Source organism: Bubalus kerabau, chromosome 4 (assembly GCF_029407905.1).
Source record: "Bubalus kerabau isolate K-KA32 ecotype Philippines breed swamp buffalo chromosome 4, PCC_UOA_SB_1v2, whole genome shotgun sequence".
Taxonomy (NCBI): Eukaryota; Metazoa; Chordata; class Mammalia; order Artiodactyla; family Bovidae; genus Bubalus; species Bubalus kerabau.
Genome location: NC_073627.1, coordinates 88,858,301 through 88,875,170, shown reverse-complemented (window position 1 = coordinate 88,875,170; position 16,870 = coordinate 88,858,301). Strand labels below are relative to the sequence as shown.

Below are 16,870 nucleotides of genomic sequence, written 5' to 3'. Positions count from 1 at the left end.
GAGGAGGAAATGGCAACCCACTCCAGTGTTCTTGCCTGGGGAAATCCCATGGACAGAGGAGCCTGGCAGGCTATAGTCCATGGGGTCAAAAAAGAGTTGCACAGGACTTAGGGACTAAATAACAGCAACATCAACCTAGGAGGGACAACTGAGAAGCCTTGACTGCACACACATTTATTCACTATTCATCATAAACTCGTGAATTCTACAGCTTGTCATATGCAAGACATTCAAGACACAGTGCCTGGCTCCAGGGAGTTCCATCTCATTGGAGAAGACAGAAGGCAGGATGGTAGCCTCAGTCACATAGGTATGAGAGAGTTGCTGAAGTACAGAGAATAGAGAACAGTCCTTCTTGGCACACATGACTAGATTCCCTATCTGGTGAAGCAAACAGAAGCAGCTTGAGCCCATGAATTTCAGTTCTATCACTCAAATATTTCCTATTTTACCTGGTATTCACCTCTCTTTAAGATTATAATTGAATGTAAAAGACTTTTCCTGCAGTTTTTAAATAGGTTTAAAGCAAAAGGTCTGGATTAATATATATCTACATAAGAATCCTTATATTTATGTCTTATGTAGATATGTCTACATAAGAATCTTTATATTTATATTGTATTTAAAAATAATCCTTATATTTATATTTATGTCAGATTATATTTATGTCCTTATATTTATAAATTCTTATATTTATTAAATCCTTATATTTATATTTATCCTTATATTTAATCCTTATATTAAATCCAAATATTTAAATCCTTATATTTATTTATTAAAAAATCCTTATATTTATATCAAAATTATGTGACTTTGGACAAATTTCCTAATCTCTCTGAGGTTCGGCTTCATTGCTTTAAAAATGGGCTAATGATATGATATCACTTATATGTGGAATCTAAAATATAACACAAATGAATTTATTTCCAAAATAGAAACAGACTCACAGACATAGAAAATGAAATTTGTGGTCAGCAAAGGGCAAAGGGGGGAGAAAGATAAATTAGCAGTTTGGGATTAGCAGATACAAACTACTATATATAAGATGGATAAACAACAAGGTCCTACTCTATAGCATGGGGGCTATAGTCAACATTCTGTAATAAACCATGATGGAAAAAATATGAAAATAATATGTGTATATATATATATGTATAACTGTCTCAGTTTGCTGTATACCAGAAATGAATGCAACATTGTAAATATACTATGCTTCAATTAAATAAATTGAAAATGGGCTAATGAAATGATCTCTCTCTTAAGATTTAAAATATGAGACAGTCTAGCTAAATCTCTGGCACAATTCATGATACATACATATGAAGTGCTAGACAAATATTACTACTGTTACCATTGTCTACATCAACTGCTCACCTCTACTCAAACACAGATTAAGCCCCTGTAGTAAGAAAATACATAAGACTAAGAAGAGGAAAGCTGAAGTTTTCATTAGCACATATGTCTTCATTATTTTAAATAAACACTTTCATGTTGATGGCAAGCAGGAATAAAGGAATTGATGGCAAAAAGAAGAAATGATTCTCAATTAGAATCTCCTGATACCATCAAAGAAATTCTTAACACATAAGAACGTTAGAGTTGTCTTTTCTTATCATTAGTCAAAAGAATTTGGTTTAAATGTAACAGCAACCAAAACTTTGAATGCTCTAATGAAATCAACTCATTTCATGATAGTAGTTAAACGATGATTTAATTACAGTGTTTATTTCAGTACATTCTTTAATGGATAAATAAATGGTTCCATGCAAAAGTCTTCCTCAATAAATTGCATCTAAACAGTTTTAATACTTAGGCTTATACAAAAATTGCCTGTGATTTAAGATAGACAGCTGTTTTTTTAAGCAGCACTTGAAAGTGCTCTTGTAACTTAACCCCCAAATTCTGATTTTCAAATGGACAGCAGGGGATTTACCAAATATGTGATGAAGAATCATGTTTTCATGTTCTTTCATTTTGGCAGGAACTCTTGTTTCAATTGAAAACATTCCCTTACCATCGTGGAAACCCAGAGGGCAATCATGAGTTTAGACCTGAAAAATAAAACTGAGAGAAAAGACTGGAACAACATCTGGTTGTCATTCTGAAGGCCACAGAGAGGGGAAGTGGTTTTCCACTGCTAGTTAAGCAAAGGCAGGCACACGTTCCACATAATGTGGAGGCCAGACAGTAAAAATACAAAGACACGGAAGCTCCTCTTTCATTCACCATGAATGAATCAGGTGCTGACTGTGAATGAAGCATTTAGGATTGCTTAGTTTAGGATCCTGATGTCATTTTATATTTTTAATGTAAAGATTTTCTGTTTACATTTGGGGCCTCTCACAACCACTTTGAGAGATAAGGCCATGTCACTCAATTGGGCTCCTCCACCATAAAGATGAAACTTAGTAGATCCCCAAAGACCACAATTAGAAATATGATTAAAAATCACTATCTCTGAATTTTCAGCCTTACAAATTATTCTATGCCTAGAAAGAAACTAAGGAAGGAAGGGGAGAGGGAGGAAGGAAGAAAGGGAAAGAAGGAAGGAAGGGATAAAGTAATGCTTTTGTTTCAAATACACATTTACAATTGTTGTTGTTGCTGTTTCATTGCTAAGTCGGGTCCAGCTCTTTTTGTGACCCCATGGAGTGTAGCCCGCCAGGCTCTTCTATCAATGGGATTTCCCCAGCCAAGAATACTGGAGTGGGTTGCCATTTCCTTCTCCAGGGGATCTTCCCAACCCAGAGATCAAATCACATCTCCTGCATTGGCAGATGGAGTCTTTACTGCTGAACCACCAGGGAATCCCCCCCAAAAATGTGTACTAAATACAGTCCCTTTGTTGTCAAAGTAATGTCTCTGCTTTTTAATATGCTGTCTAGGTTCATCATAACTTTCCTTCCAAGGGGTAAGCGTCTTTTAATTTAATGACTGCAGTCACCATCTGCAGTGATTTTGGAGCCCAGAAAAATAAAGTCAGCCACTGTTTCCACTGTTTCCCCATCTATTTGCCATGAAGCGATGGGACCAGATGCCATGATCTTAGTTTTCTGAATGTTGAGCTTTAAGCCAACTTTTTCACTCTCCTCTTTGACTTTGATCAAGAGGCTCTTTAGTTCTTCACTTTCTGCCATAAGGGTGGTGTCATCTGCATATCTGAGGTTATTGAGAGTTCTCCTGGCAATCTTGATTCCAGCTTGTGCGTCTTCCAGCCCAATGTTTCTCATGATGTACTCTGCATATAAGTTAAATAAGCAGGGTGACAGTATACAGCCTTGACGTACTCCTTTTCCTATTTGGAACCAGTCTGTTGTTCCATGTCCAGTTCTAACTGTTGCTTCCTGACCTGCATACACATTTCTCAAGAGGCAGGTCAGGTGGTCTGGTATTCCCAGTATGGTTTTTCCAGTAGTCATGTATGGATGTGAGAGTTGGACTATAAAGAAAGCTGAGCATTGAAGAATTGATGCTTTTGAACTGTGGTGTTGGAGAAGACTCTTGAGAGTCCCTTGGATTGCAAGGAGATCCAACCAGTCCATCCTAAAGGAGATCAGTCCTGGGTGTTCATTGGAAGGACTGATGTTGAAGCTGAAACTCCAATACTTTGGCCACCTGATGCAAAGAGCTGACTCATTTGAAAAGACCCTGATGCTAAGAAAGATTGAGGGCAGGAGAAGAAGGGGGTTACGGAGGATGAGATGGTTGGATAGCATCACCAACTCAGTGGACATGGGTTTGGGTAAGCTCCGGGAGTTGGTGATGGACAGGGAGGCCTGGCATGCTGCAGTTCATGGGGTTGCAAAGAGTCGGACAAGACTGAGTGACTGAACTGAACTGAAATACAGTCTCATCTCCCTGTTAGGAAATAAAGAACTTGGGGCTTTCTTGATGGCCCAGTGATTAAGAATTTGCCTTGCAATTCAAGGGACACCAATTTGATCACTGGTCCTGGAAGATCCCACATACTGTGGAGGAACTAAGCCCGTGCATCATGACTACAGAAACGCATGCACCCTAGAGCCCATGCTCTGCAACAAGAGCAGTGGAGAAGCCTGTTTGCTCCACAACTAGAGAGTAGGCCCCACTCGCCACAACTAGAAAAAGTCCTTGAGAAACAACAAAGACCCAGCACAGCCTAAACAATAAGTAAATAAAAATAAATTTGAAAAAAGAAATGAAGAATTACTGAATAATACCATTGTCTGAGCCCATTAAAGTTTTGCAGGTCTTTGAATCTTGCCGCTACTACTTATTAACCACTTAACTACTGAAGTTTGGAGTGTTCAGATCCCTAATCTGCTTTTTTTTGAGCCTTTTTTTTTTATTATTATAAAATGCTGTTTTGAAAAAGATGTGATACATGCAGAGGGCTTTGGAATTACATGATTTTGGCCAGGAGGGAAACAGTATTACAACTAGTTAAGGATCACAGTATATTTTAGAGCCCCTGCAAACCTTGTTACTACATGATTGGATCTGGGGAAAAGCCCATAAAAATATGTTTTTCTCCTATTTTGGCTGTTGATGGTGGGCAAGATCTCTGATAGGTCGTTCTCTACTGGAGGCAAGATGTGTTTCACACACAGCCAGGTAGGTGACTACTTAATGTCACAGCCAGGTGCATTTGGACAATGGGTTCCATAGGGGATATCTTCTCCAAGTTGATCAGTGACAAGTTTATTAAGATCAACAAATCAGAATTGTAAACTGTTCTCCCACTGCTTCCCTCCCCTATGGTTTTCTCTGAATTGTTACCATTTATCACTTTCAGCCAATCAAAAGAAAAAAAGAATAAGAACAAAAAGTCAGGAGTTCTTAAGACTTGTTGATGAAAAATGTGTCACCAATGAGTGAGATGATGTCTTCTTGGAAGTTATTACGGCTTAATAGTCCATCATCCTTGCTCAGAACCTTCAAAAGCCTTTTTGGTTGCATCTCAGTGTTTCCTAGGGCTTCACAGGTGGCAATAGTGGAAAAGAACCCATCTGCCAATGCAAGAGATGTAAGAGATGCGGGTTTGATCCCTGGGCTGGGAAGATCCCCTGGAGGAGGGCATGAAAATCCACTCCGTATCCTTGCCTGGAGAATCTCCATGAAGAGAGGAGCCTGGTGGGCCACAGTCCATGGGGTCGCAAAGAGTCGGACACAACTGAAGCGACTTAGCACGCACACATGCACGGTGTTTCCCAATTACTCAGCCTGTGGGCTGCCTGTGTTTTTCTATTCCCAGGTGATGATCAGAGAGGGAAGCAAGACAGAAAAGGGAAGAGAGGCTCATTAGAAACTGGTAACAGCTCCCTGTGACACAACATCTAAAAATGGAATGCTGTCTCTGTCATCTTTTTCACTGTGGCATTTATTTGGCTGTGCTGTCAGGGAATGGGGAGTGAGAGTCAGCCTGAAAGTCCCATGTGGGGCACCAAACATAAAGTAGTTTCCAGTGGAAGGCTGGGTTCAAGCAACAATGTCTGTGAAATTGTATGATGAAAGGCAGAGAGTCAGAATAAACAAGTCCAGCTCAATTTTTCTTTCTAAAAATACATTTGAGATTGTCATGGCTTCATGCTAAGTTCTGTCTTAATGGCCAACCAACCATGCTGTTGATTTTACTGACATAGAAGAGAGTAATTGAGCTATCTGGGACTTTATGCAAATTTTATGAAATTCCATTTTGCCGTAAAGGTGGTGGTGCTTTGTAATAAAGGCTCCCATGCTTCAGCAAGGGAAGACAGATGGTAACAGTCAGTAAAGAAAAAAAAAATCTTCCATCTTTAAGCTCTTATTTGTGCTTAACAAGTGCCACACAAATAGCGATGCAGAATGCAATAGTACACCACACCCACTTCACACCTGCCTCCCCAGGACTGACCCTGGGGTAAAACCAAAGTGATCAGATGAAGCATCTTAAAAATGGAAACTTCTTTGTTGATCATCACAGAAAATATTATAATGTAGCTCAGAAAGGCTGAGCCTACTCTTGGCTTAATAAATCCAAGGTTATTAGCCCTAAGAAATAAGAACAAAGTTAAGTACATAGAAAATATCTTTCATGCAGGACACATTTATCATTTCAGGGGTAGGGTATACAGTAGGAAATCAATCCATGGGATTCAACTATGTTGGATTTTATGAGGGTTCAAGTTGCAGACCGAGATGAAGAAGCTAGTATTGAATGTTATCCCCCTCCCTACGTGTGGTTCCCCTTCCTCAACATTTGCTAAGATTCACACAGTGCCCAATCGGTCTGAGGCCCTTTCCTCAAATATATTCTGGTCTTTTAAACTATAAAGTTTACAGCATATATTAACAGCCTTTGAAGATTTTTATGGCATTTTAGTTGACCATTTTTCCTCTTGGCTTCCTAGCAGCATTTCAAGGAAAGTTGAAGTTGTCTGTGCCCCTGTCTATTGCAGCTAGAGGAAGCTGAGGTAGGGGATAAGTGACCCTCTTTCAAAGGCAAGATCCAATAGAAAAATTGATAAACTTCCTTCTGCCCCACACAAAGAAGTACCTAAGAGAGTAGGGGAGAAGACACAGAGGTACTTTATCTTCTGTATTATGTGTTGATATGTGTCCCTGGTGGCTCAGATGGTAAAGAATCTGCCTGCAATATGGGAAACCCAGGTTTGATCCCTGGGTCAGGAAGATCCCTTGGAGAAGGAAATGGCAACCCACCAGTACTCTTGCCTGGAGAACTCCATGGACAGAAGAACCTGGCAGGCCAATGCACATGGGTTTGCAAAGTGTCAGACACAACTGAGTGACTGACACTTTCACTTTCCCCTAAATTTAAATGTTGAAATCTTAACCCACAATACCTGAGAAGGTGAACTTATTTGGAAATAGAGTCATTGAGGATGAAAATAGCTAAGTTGAAATGAAGTCATTTACTAGACTAGGGTGGGACCCCTAATCCAATAAGACTGATGTCCTTATAAAAAGTGAAAATTTAAATACAGACATGCACACAGAGGGAACAGCAGATAGAGATAAAGGCAGAGATCAGGATGATGCAGCAGAAACTCAGGAATGCCAAAGATTCCAACAAACCACCAGAAGTTAGGAGAGAGGCACGGGGCTAAGATTCTCCTTAACAGCCCTAAGCCAACACCTTGATTTTGAACTTCAAGCCTTCAAACTGAGACAGTAGATTTCTGTAGTTCTAAGCTACCCAACGTGCAGTACTTTGTTATGGCAGCCTTAGCAAATGAATACAACCTGCCACCAAACTCTGAATTTCACCAGGGTTAAGAGAATGTCATCTGTAGGTGAGAAAGGAGACATTAAATAGAACTACCATAGCCTTGTTGGATGAGCTAAAGAGCAGACAACATGTCCTATACCATCAGCTGAAGGCTTGACAAAACCTTCCAGTGAATAGGAAAGCCTTCTCAGTGCTCCTAAGAACAGCAGTTGGAATGCAATCAGACAGGAACAATAGTTTTTTTTTCCTTGGCTGCACTGCACGGCATGTGGGACCTTAGTTCCCTGACCAGGGATTGAACCTGTGCCTCTTGCATAAGAAGTGTGAAGTCTTAGCCACTGGACCACCAAGGGAGTCCCTACTCTGTGTTGTATAGAGATAGCTTTATACCCAGTACATATATAGAGGATGGTGATCTCTTTAGGTGGCTCCCTGTGTCTAGCCGGTCAGGCACAGTTCCGGCTTTAGGGATCCCTCACTAACTTTGTGGTGAGCTGAGAAGAGGTTCTAGGGTCATGAAAGTAAAAGTGAAAGTGAAGTCAGTCAGTCGTGTCCAACTCTTTGTGACCCCGTGGACTGTAGCCTACCAGGCTCCTCCGTCCATGGGATTTTCCAGGCAAGAGTACTGGAGTGGGTTGCTGTTTCCTTCTCCAAGGGATATTCCTGACCCAGGGATCGAACTCAGGTCTCCCACATTGTAGGCAGATGCTTTACAGTCTGAGCCACCAGGGAAGTGATTCTAGGGTTACAGGGGTGTTTTATTAATAACACCAACTGTTGCTTCTCAGTCTGATTGAGAATTATAATTTCAGTCATTTCAAAGATTAATCCCTGTGATGCTGGCAACATTGGAGTGAAGTTGTGAATATGAAAAGAGCATATTAAGGCTGACAGGATTCTACAAAAAAAATTCCCATCATAGGTGTCTATAAACTGTCCCTTTCTCAGTCCTAGTTCAGCTACCATCTCCCCACGCTGAGACCCTCAGTAGCCTCTCGGCTTCCAGTCACAACCTGCTCTAATCCACCCCTTCCAGCCATGACCAGAGTCTCCTGTCATAAAAAGTTCTGACCAGGTCACTCCTCTCTTAAATACTCGACTCTCCAGGCCCTCAGCATCTACACCAATTTGAATTCCAGCTTCAGTTCCTTCTCACTCTTACCCAATTCCTGTCCTTCGTGACATTCCCCAAACAGGTCACTTGTTTCATGATCCTTCTTTTGTTCAGGTTGCTCTTTTCTGAAATGTTCTCTCACCCATCCTTTTTATTTTTAAATGCTACCATGTCTTCAAATCCAAGTTTGAACAGTTTCTCTGTGAATGCTGCTCAAGTCCTGTCAGACAGAATACATCTTGGCTTCTATAAGAAACTGTTCATTACGTTAAAATGACATTTATCATCATGCTATCCTTTTTAGTCATATAATTACCTGTTTCTTTCCTTGAAAATGAGCTTCTTGAGGATAGTGCCTGTACCTTGTTTGTGGATGTAAGCCCAGTGCTTAGCAGTGTCTGGTGTGGTGAGGTTGTCGGAAGTCTTATAAATCACTGACTTGATTAGTGTGTAAACAGCAGCTCACACCGAACGCACAAGGAAAAGGTCAGCCAGGTAAGCACCTCTCCTCACTTCTAAGGATGGGCAGACCTGCCTGAAAAACTTCATGAAATTTAGAGTGAAGCAATGTATAGATGGGGTTACTTCCAAAAGCAGGGGAGATTGATGAGGGAGTGGGTGGGTTTCTGGTTTCTTTTCCAGCCCCCTATTTCAAGGCTCAGATAAGAAACACTTAAGAAGGTTCACCTGGCTTCAGGTGCGGCTGAAACAATATATTCAGGAAGGTGTCATCATCTATCTCTCCCTTCTGCTCTCCTCTGAGTTGGTTTTATTCCTCAGCGTTTCTTCCAATGTGGGACATGTCAGACTCACCAGAGAAGGCCACCATCTAAAGCTGTGCAGAATGTAAGTTGTGCAGCCAGAAGTGGCAGTCCTGGTCCCAAGCTTACACTGAACCAGGCACCCGCTGCCAAAGACAGAGGCTCATTCTTCCTCAGCATTCCAGCCGGAGTTCTCCTTGTCACTCTCATGCTCTCAGCTTGTGTCACTTAGCTCCTCCTCACCAGTCACTGTGGCCATGATGATGCCTGTGCTCTCAGCACCCCAGCCTGGGTCAGAGGCCCATTCACACAGCTGGGCATGGCCCCTACCCGCAGCTGTCAGTGGTGGTCCTAAATGCCAGGTGGGCCATAACAGATGTCCAGTGTAATAGCTGAGCACAGTTCAGGTCATCACAGGAGATTGACAGAGGCTGGCTCTTCTTCCTATTCACCCTTTCCTATAGTCTTCTACCCATCTCTTTTCTTGACATTTCAAAATTTGTAAAACAATTAGTCTTGTTTCTTAAGACCTCTTTGCAGAGGCCACTTACAGAATGTTGAAAGTTGGAATTTTAGGAGTGTCTTATTTATACTTTGTAATCAGAGATGCTGAATGTTCTTTTCCAATATCTGTACATATGACTTTGGTAAAAATGACATTCATTTATTATCCCAAAGGACTTGCCTTTTGTGTGAGATTTGGGGAAGGCTGTTCCTTAAACTCACTTAATTTTATGTGAGAAATATTTCTACAATCTGGGGGACTTCCCTGGCAGTCCAGAGGTTAAGACTTCACCTTCTAAGCAGAGGGTGCAGGCTCAATCCTGGTTGGGGAGCTGAGATCCCAAATGCCTCACAGCCAAACAGCCCAAACATAAAGCAAAAGCAGTACTGTAGCAAATTCAGCAAAGACTTTAAAATTGGCCCACATCCAAAAAATCTTTTACAGAAGGGAAATTTCTACCATTTTTATTCATGTGTAATTAAGTTAAACACTGGGCACCTTCCACAGGCTAGGCCATGTGCTAAACTAAATCATACATCCTGGACATTTATTCCTCAAAAGTTTGCGATATGACTATCCCCTATTTGCATAACTTGCCCAAGATGATACAGCTAGAAAGTATCAGAACCCTCATTAGCTCTCAAGTCTATAAAACCTGTGCTTTTTTCACTAAAATAAGCTTTTTTTGAATATTTGGATTTTTAAATTCACAGATTGCCACTTCATTCTTTTCTGGATTAATAAATCATTTTCTGCTTTGAAAACTATTTACCTCTGGGTTTTCCTTAAAAAAAAAAAAGAAAGAAAGAAAGAGAAGGAGCCAAGTTAAAAGGTAAAAGGAAAGAGAAACTTTGTTGTGTATTTCCATTAAACAATAGGGCATGGGCCATTTTTCTTACACATGCCTATGAGATAACGAAAGCCACTGGTATGAGACTTGAAAAGGAAACTGCATGCGGAGCCTTCTTGCTACAACAAAGATTAAACCATAGTGGTTGAGAGAAGGAAATGCAGCCTCACCAAGGAAAACTGTGACTCACCCTTCAGACAGCTGCCTCCAAACACCTGAAGAGAAAATATTCTCCGTAGACGCTGGTGAAGAACGGATGGGAATTTCCTGCTAATCTCCACAGAGCAAGGGAGAGAAAGTCCTTTTCTGAATGGGTGGGGCTGGAAGGGAGCCAAACTTCTTGAGAGCAGGGAGCAGCCCTTCTGCAGAAGGTCCTGATAAGCCCTTGGAGCAAAGCCAGGAGCTGGAGCCCCTGGACCATAGAACTCCTTGTGCTCTCTTTAAACCACAAGATCAGTGCTATGATGTTGCATAAACGTTAACAGTTTGACCAGTTTGACAGATAGCTCCCAGGTGGTTCAGTGGTAAAAGAATCTACCTCCCAATGCAGAAGACACAGGTTTGATCTCTGGGTTGGGAAGATTTTCTGAAGGAGGAAATGGCAACCCACTCCAGTATTCTTGCCTGGGAAATCCCATGGACAAAGGAGACTGGTGGGCTACAGTCCATCGGGTCGCAAAGAATTGGACATGACTGAGCACACACACACACACAGATGATTACAGGGAGCTGAAAACATGGTTTCTGGTTCCAAATATATCTCTCTTCTTACCAACTATAGACTTGGGTAAGTTACTTAATCTTACTGAGTCTTGGTTTTCTTATATGTAGAAAGAAGACAGTAATACTTTCCTCTATGGTTTTCAGCAGCAGTAAGTAAGATGGTATACATTTATAACACATTTAGCAGAGTCCCTTGCAGAACAAATGTCCTTAAGAAATGTAGTTGTTATTGCTGTGTTTGCGTTATGCTATTATAGCAGATATTCACATATTATAAAGACATAAATATAGTTACCTTGATGATTCCTCAAAAATTGAATATGAAATTACCATATGATCTAGCAATTCCACTTCTGGTTAAACTTGTGTCTTTATGTAAATTACCCCCAGCCACTTAGCTATTGAGGTCTAAAAGATCACTAATGCAATAAATTCAGGTTATCATACTCAAAGATTTAGAAAAAATACAAATGCCTGAGGCTCAAATAGATATTTTCACACTCACATTTATAGCATCATTAATCAAAATAACCAAAAGTTGGAAGCAACTCAAAAGTCCATCAGTGAAGGAATGAATAAACAACATGAGATATATACTTACAATGGAATATTGTTCATGCATTAAAATGAAGGAAATTTTGATACATTCTACAACATAGCTGAAACTTGAAGACATTATAAGTGAATAAGTCAGTCACAAATGAAATAAAGACTACGAGTCCACTTATATGGGGTACCTAGAGGGTCCAAATTCATTGTTGTTATTTAGTTGCTAGGTTGTGTCCAGTTCTTTTTCAATCCCTTGGAATGTAACCTGCCAGGCTCCTCTAGCCAAGGGATTTCCCAGGCAAGAACACTGGAGTGAGTTGCCGTTTCCTTCTCCAGGGGATCATCCCAACCCAGAAATTGAATCACATCTCCTGCATTGCAGGTGGATTGTTTACCACTGAGCTACCTGGGAAGCCCCATTCAAATTCATAGAGATAGAAAATAAAGTGGTGATTGCCATGGTTGGGAGGAGGGGAAATAGAGAACTAGTGTTTCATGGGTATAGAGTCTCAGCTGGGAAAGATAAAAAAAAACTCTGAAGTTGTGCAGTGATGGTTACACAACAGTGGAAATGTACTTAGTGCTATAAAACTGTACACTTAGAAATGGTTAAAATGGTAGATTTTATATTGTGTATTTTTACCACAATAAAAGAAAAAAATAGTTTGGTCTTTGTTTTCTGCAGCTTGAAATGTAGTTGGTGCAGGTGTGTAACGTAGAAAGTGCCCTGAGCTTTTTTCCAGAGTTTTAGTAGGAGAGGATAAACTTCTTGGGCAACCTTTTAAAATATGACAGATTATTGCAATGTGACATAAAAACCTCTTACAATCTAACTGCTGACAATGTTGAACTTAGACTGTAAGGGCCTATTGGGGCTTCTCTGGAGGCTCAGTGATAAAGAATCCACCTGCCAATATAGGAGATATGTGTTCAATCCCTGGGTTGGGAAGATCCCTTGGCGAAGGAAATGGCAACCCACTCCAGTATTCTTGCCTAGGAAATCCCATGGACAGACGAGCCTGGCAGGCTACAGTCCATAGGGTCACAAAGGAGCCGGATATGACTTAGTGATGAAACACACATCACAAGGGCCTATTGATTTAATCTTATCTTGGAATCGTATTAAGAGATATTAGGCCATCAAACAATGTATACTGATTCTGAAAAAGGGACACGAGATACTGTGGCTTCATTTTATATTTCTTTCTTCTTATCTGTTTTTAAGAACTTTAATGAAGCATAGTTGATATCCAATAAACTGCATATTTAAAGAGAACATTTGGTTTTGACGCACATGTATACTCCTGAAATCCTGAACACCAACACAGAGAACATATTCACATCCTTCCACAAGTTCCCTCATGTCTGTTCGTAATTCCTACCTCCATCTGGTTCCATGGTCCCCCCACACCCATCCTCAGATAACCACTGATCTGCTTTTTGTCATTATAGCTTTCCTTTCTAGAACTTAGTATGAATGGGACAATACAGAATGTATTCTTTGTCTGTCTTATACTCAGCATAATTTTGAGATTTATCCATGCTATTGTGTGTATCAAAGATACATCCCTTTTTATTGCTGAGTATTATCTGGATATACTACAGTAATTTCTTTAATCATTCATTTGTGACAGGCATTTGAGTTGTTTCTAATTTGGGGATATTAGAAGTGAAGTTCCTACAAACATTCATATACAAGTGTATGCATAGAAAGATGCTTTCCTTTCTCTTTGGTAAATAACTGAGTGGAATGGCTGGGTCATATAGTAGGTGTATATTTACCTTTTTAAGAAACTATAGAATAGTTTTCCAAAGTGATTCTGCCATGTTTTACTTCTACCAGCAGTGTGATGAGAGTTCCAGTTCTTCTATATCCTTGCCAATGATTGATAAAGTCAGTCTTTAACTTTAGCCTTCTGATAAGTGTGCAGTGGTGTCTCATTGTGGCTTTAATTTGCATTTCCTTAATGACTAATGATGTTGATCGATCATCTTTTTCTGTCCTATTAGCCAACTTATTGGGTTGACCCAAAAGTTCATTCGGGTCTTTCCATAAGATGTTATAGAAAAACCCAAACAAACGTTTTGGCCAACCCAGTATCTTCTTTGGTGACATGTATTCAAGTCTTTATCCATCCTTTATTGGGTTGTTTTACTGTTTCTGAAATTTGAGAGTTCTTTATCCATTGAAAAATCCTTTGCCATGTATGTGTCTTAAAAATATGTCCCCCAGTCTGTCATAGATCTTTTCATTTCCTTAAGAAGGAAGGAAACTTTTGAAGGGAGCTCCATTTTTCCTTATTCCCAGGCTAATAATGAAGTTTGAGTTTCCTAAGAACATGCTACACAGGGAATTATAAACCAAAGCGAAATTTTGAAACAGAATGCCAACTGAAGCCAAATTTACTAATAATTGTTTGATGGTAACAAGTTTCTGGAGTATTATCCATCAAGTCAATTATCAAGGTAAGTGATTAACTTGGTCCTGCTAAATTAAGAGAGTATATTTCTGTGCTGGCAATTCTAGTCCACTGTCCAAGTTTAATTATTTTAAACTAACTAGTCTAAGAGATTTTAGACAATTAAACTGAGGTTCATAAAGCAACAATCTATGTTAAGAAAAACGGATAAATTCATAAACTGTTACTTTTTCAAGCTCAATAAGCATCAGTGCAACAGATTTAGAGAAAATGTTTGCAATTAGCAAGACCTGATTCTGGGTGCCCTTCACCTTCCAGCTGCACTACCAGCTTCTGGCTCTCTGTGTATGTCTCAGACCAGTCAAACCAGAAGTCCGTATCAGTGAGGGCCTTGCCTATGGCTGGACAGACCTCAAGTGTGTCACTTATAGAACTGCACCAGGATGGCTAGTGGAAATTCCGCAGGAAGGGTGGTGGCTACGGTCGGTCCTCATGTAATCAAATGGGTTCCTGTGTAATCAAAAACCATTTCACACTCATTATCTGATCTAAACCACCCACACACATAGCATGAAGCAGGCTTTCATGTTTCCTTGTACTTATTTGCTATTCATTTATCTCTTTGGTGTAGCATTCATTCAAATATATCACCCATTTTTATTGGGTTATTTTCTCATTGTTGAGTTGTGAGAGTATTTTAAATATATTTTGGATACAAGTCCTTCATCAGATATGTGATTTGTAAATAGTGTCTCCCAGGTTGTGGCATGCTCTTTTCATTTTCTTAAGAGCACTTTATGAACAAGTCCCTGCATCAGATACATCTGGGACCTAAAAGTGCCTGCTGCTCCTGCTGCTAAGTCGCTTCAGTCGTGTCCGACTCTGTGCGACCCCACAGACGGCAGCCCACCAGGCTCCCCCATCCCTGGGATTCTCCAGGCAAGGACGCTGGAGTGGCACCCAAAATTCCTAAACACCAGCTTTGTTAAGTGCAAAAACTACCATACAAATGTACACTGATATTACGCCCGTATCTACGTGTCCATTTGGTTAGGCAATATTTAAGTACTTACGTTAACTGAGATGTTTGCCAGGGCCTCCTAACTGCTTGACCCCTTAATCCATGTCTTCTGCATGATTTCCTTGGGAGGTAGAGGAGTGGGAGTGGGAAGCAGCTCGGCCTTCTGTCCCCACTGATTTGGTTCATGTACAGACGTCTAGACACCCTCTGCTTGCTTGCCATAAGATTTCACCCCTGAACATGTGAGGCCTTCGTGTGGGCAGACTTCTCCACTGAGGTTCTGAACAAGATGGAGGAGATGATTTCATCACATCAACGCACATGATTTCAGGTTGCCCGTGAAGCAACTTTATTTGCCCTCGCTAGAAATTTTTCACTGCTGGCTTATTCCAGTGCGCATCACAGCTCTAAGTGTTTCTCTCTCTTTCCTCCTCAAAAACAGATTCTTTCCTCCTCAAAAACAGATGCCCCAAAACATGCAATGTGTTGCAATATCTTTTGTGTTGCCATAGGCACCACTTTGTTTCGCAAGAGGCCTATTTCGTATTTTTTCCCAAGAACCAGCACTTTCCTAGTGAGGTTTTCTGGTACCAGCTAAAATAATTACTTCCCTCCTAATAGGTAGCGGTCTATGAAGACATGCTGCCTTATATGTGGCATAGCTGTTTAGCATAGGCAAATACAAATGCAGTTTGGGGTTAGCCTCACTCATTCTTATTAGAATTAATATTAATTTATCATTTATCCTCTACGATGATAAAGATACTGTTAAAAAAAACTTCTTTTGGCTGCACTGGGTCTTTGTTGCTCCACACGGTCTCTTCATTGTGGGGAGAGGACTTCTCTCCTTGCTGCGCACAGGCTGTAGAGCTCATGGGCTCAGTACTTGCAGCACACAGGCTTAGCTGTCCCACAACATGCTGGATCTTAGTTTCCCAACTCAAGATAGAAAGTGTCCCCTGCACTGGAAGGCAGATTCTTTTTTTTTTTTTACTTTTTATTTTGTATTGGGGTATAGCCAATTAAGAATGTTGTGATAATTTCTGTATACAGCAAAGGGGCTCAGCCATACATATATATGCATCCATTTCCCCCAAACTCCCCTCCCATCCAGACCACCACATAACATTGAGCAGACTTCACTGTGCTATACAGTAGGTTGGAAGGTAGGCTGTTAACCAATGGAGCACCAGGGAAGTCTCATGGACATACTCTCGATATTCTGGATGGACCAGCATGCTCAGCTGTGGCACAGTTAATTCTGCAGAAGAAGCCTCTCCTCTATCGGCTGGTCCCCTGCACACACCCAGAGCAGACCTTTCCAAGGCTGCCCAAGCCTCTGGCTGTCTCAGTCGATTTAGCCGTTCGGCCCAGGAGAACTTTGGCATTCTCTTGACTGCTCTAGACAGCCCTATCACGCGGCATTTCGAGGTCCGGACTTGTTTTTAACTCCTAGGAGAAAGGAAACATGGGTGCAGAAGGGCTTTTGGCAGAGCTGAGCTGTGGAGTCGCAGACTGTGAGGAGCTGGAGGGGGAGGGAAAGTTTATGGACCCCAACAACAGACGCGCTTCTTGGTCCCACAGCTGGTGTCTTACCCAATTTACGTCAGAAGGGGGAGCTCCGAGTTCATTGTCTGCACAGTAACTTGCCTAACATTTCTTTTCTTTTTTTTTTTTTATAGTTGGCTATTTTATTTTATTTTTTTAAATTTTATTTGTA

The 16,870-nt window shown here is 40.7% G+C and overlaps 1 long non-coding RNA gene across 1 annotated transcript; it reads right to left on the bottom strand.

Annotated features, from left to right (window-relative positions):
* Positions 1-170: 170 nt before the first annotated feature.
* LOC129651546 (uncharacterized) lies at positions 171-11,051 on the bottom strand. The gene is made up of 3 exons (XR_008714186.1): positions 10,628-11,051; positions 1,934-2,051; positions 171-324 (listed from the first exon to the last, which is right to left on the bottom strand). It is a non-coding gene; the product is annotated as an uncharacterized LOC129651546 (long non-coding RNA).
* Positions 11,052-16,870: the final 5,819 nt, after the last annotated feature.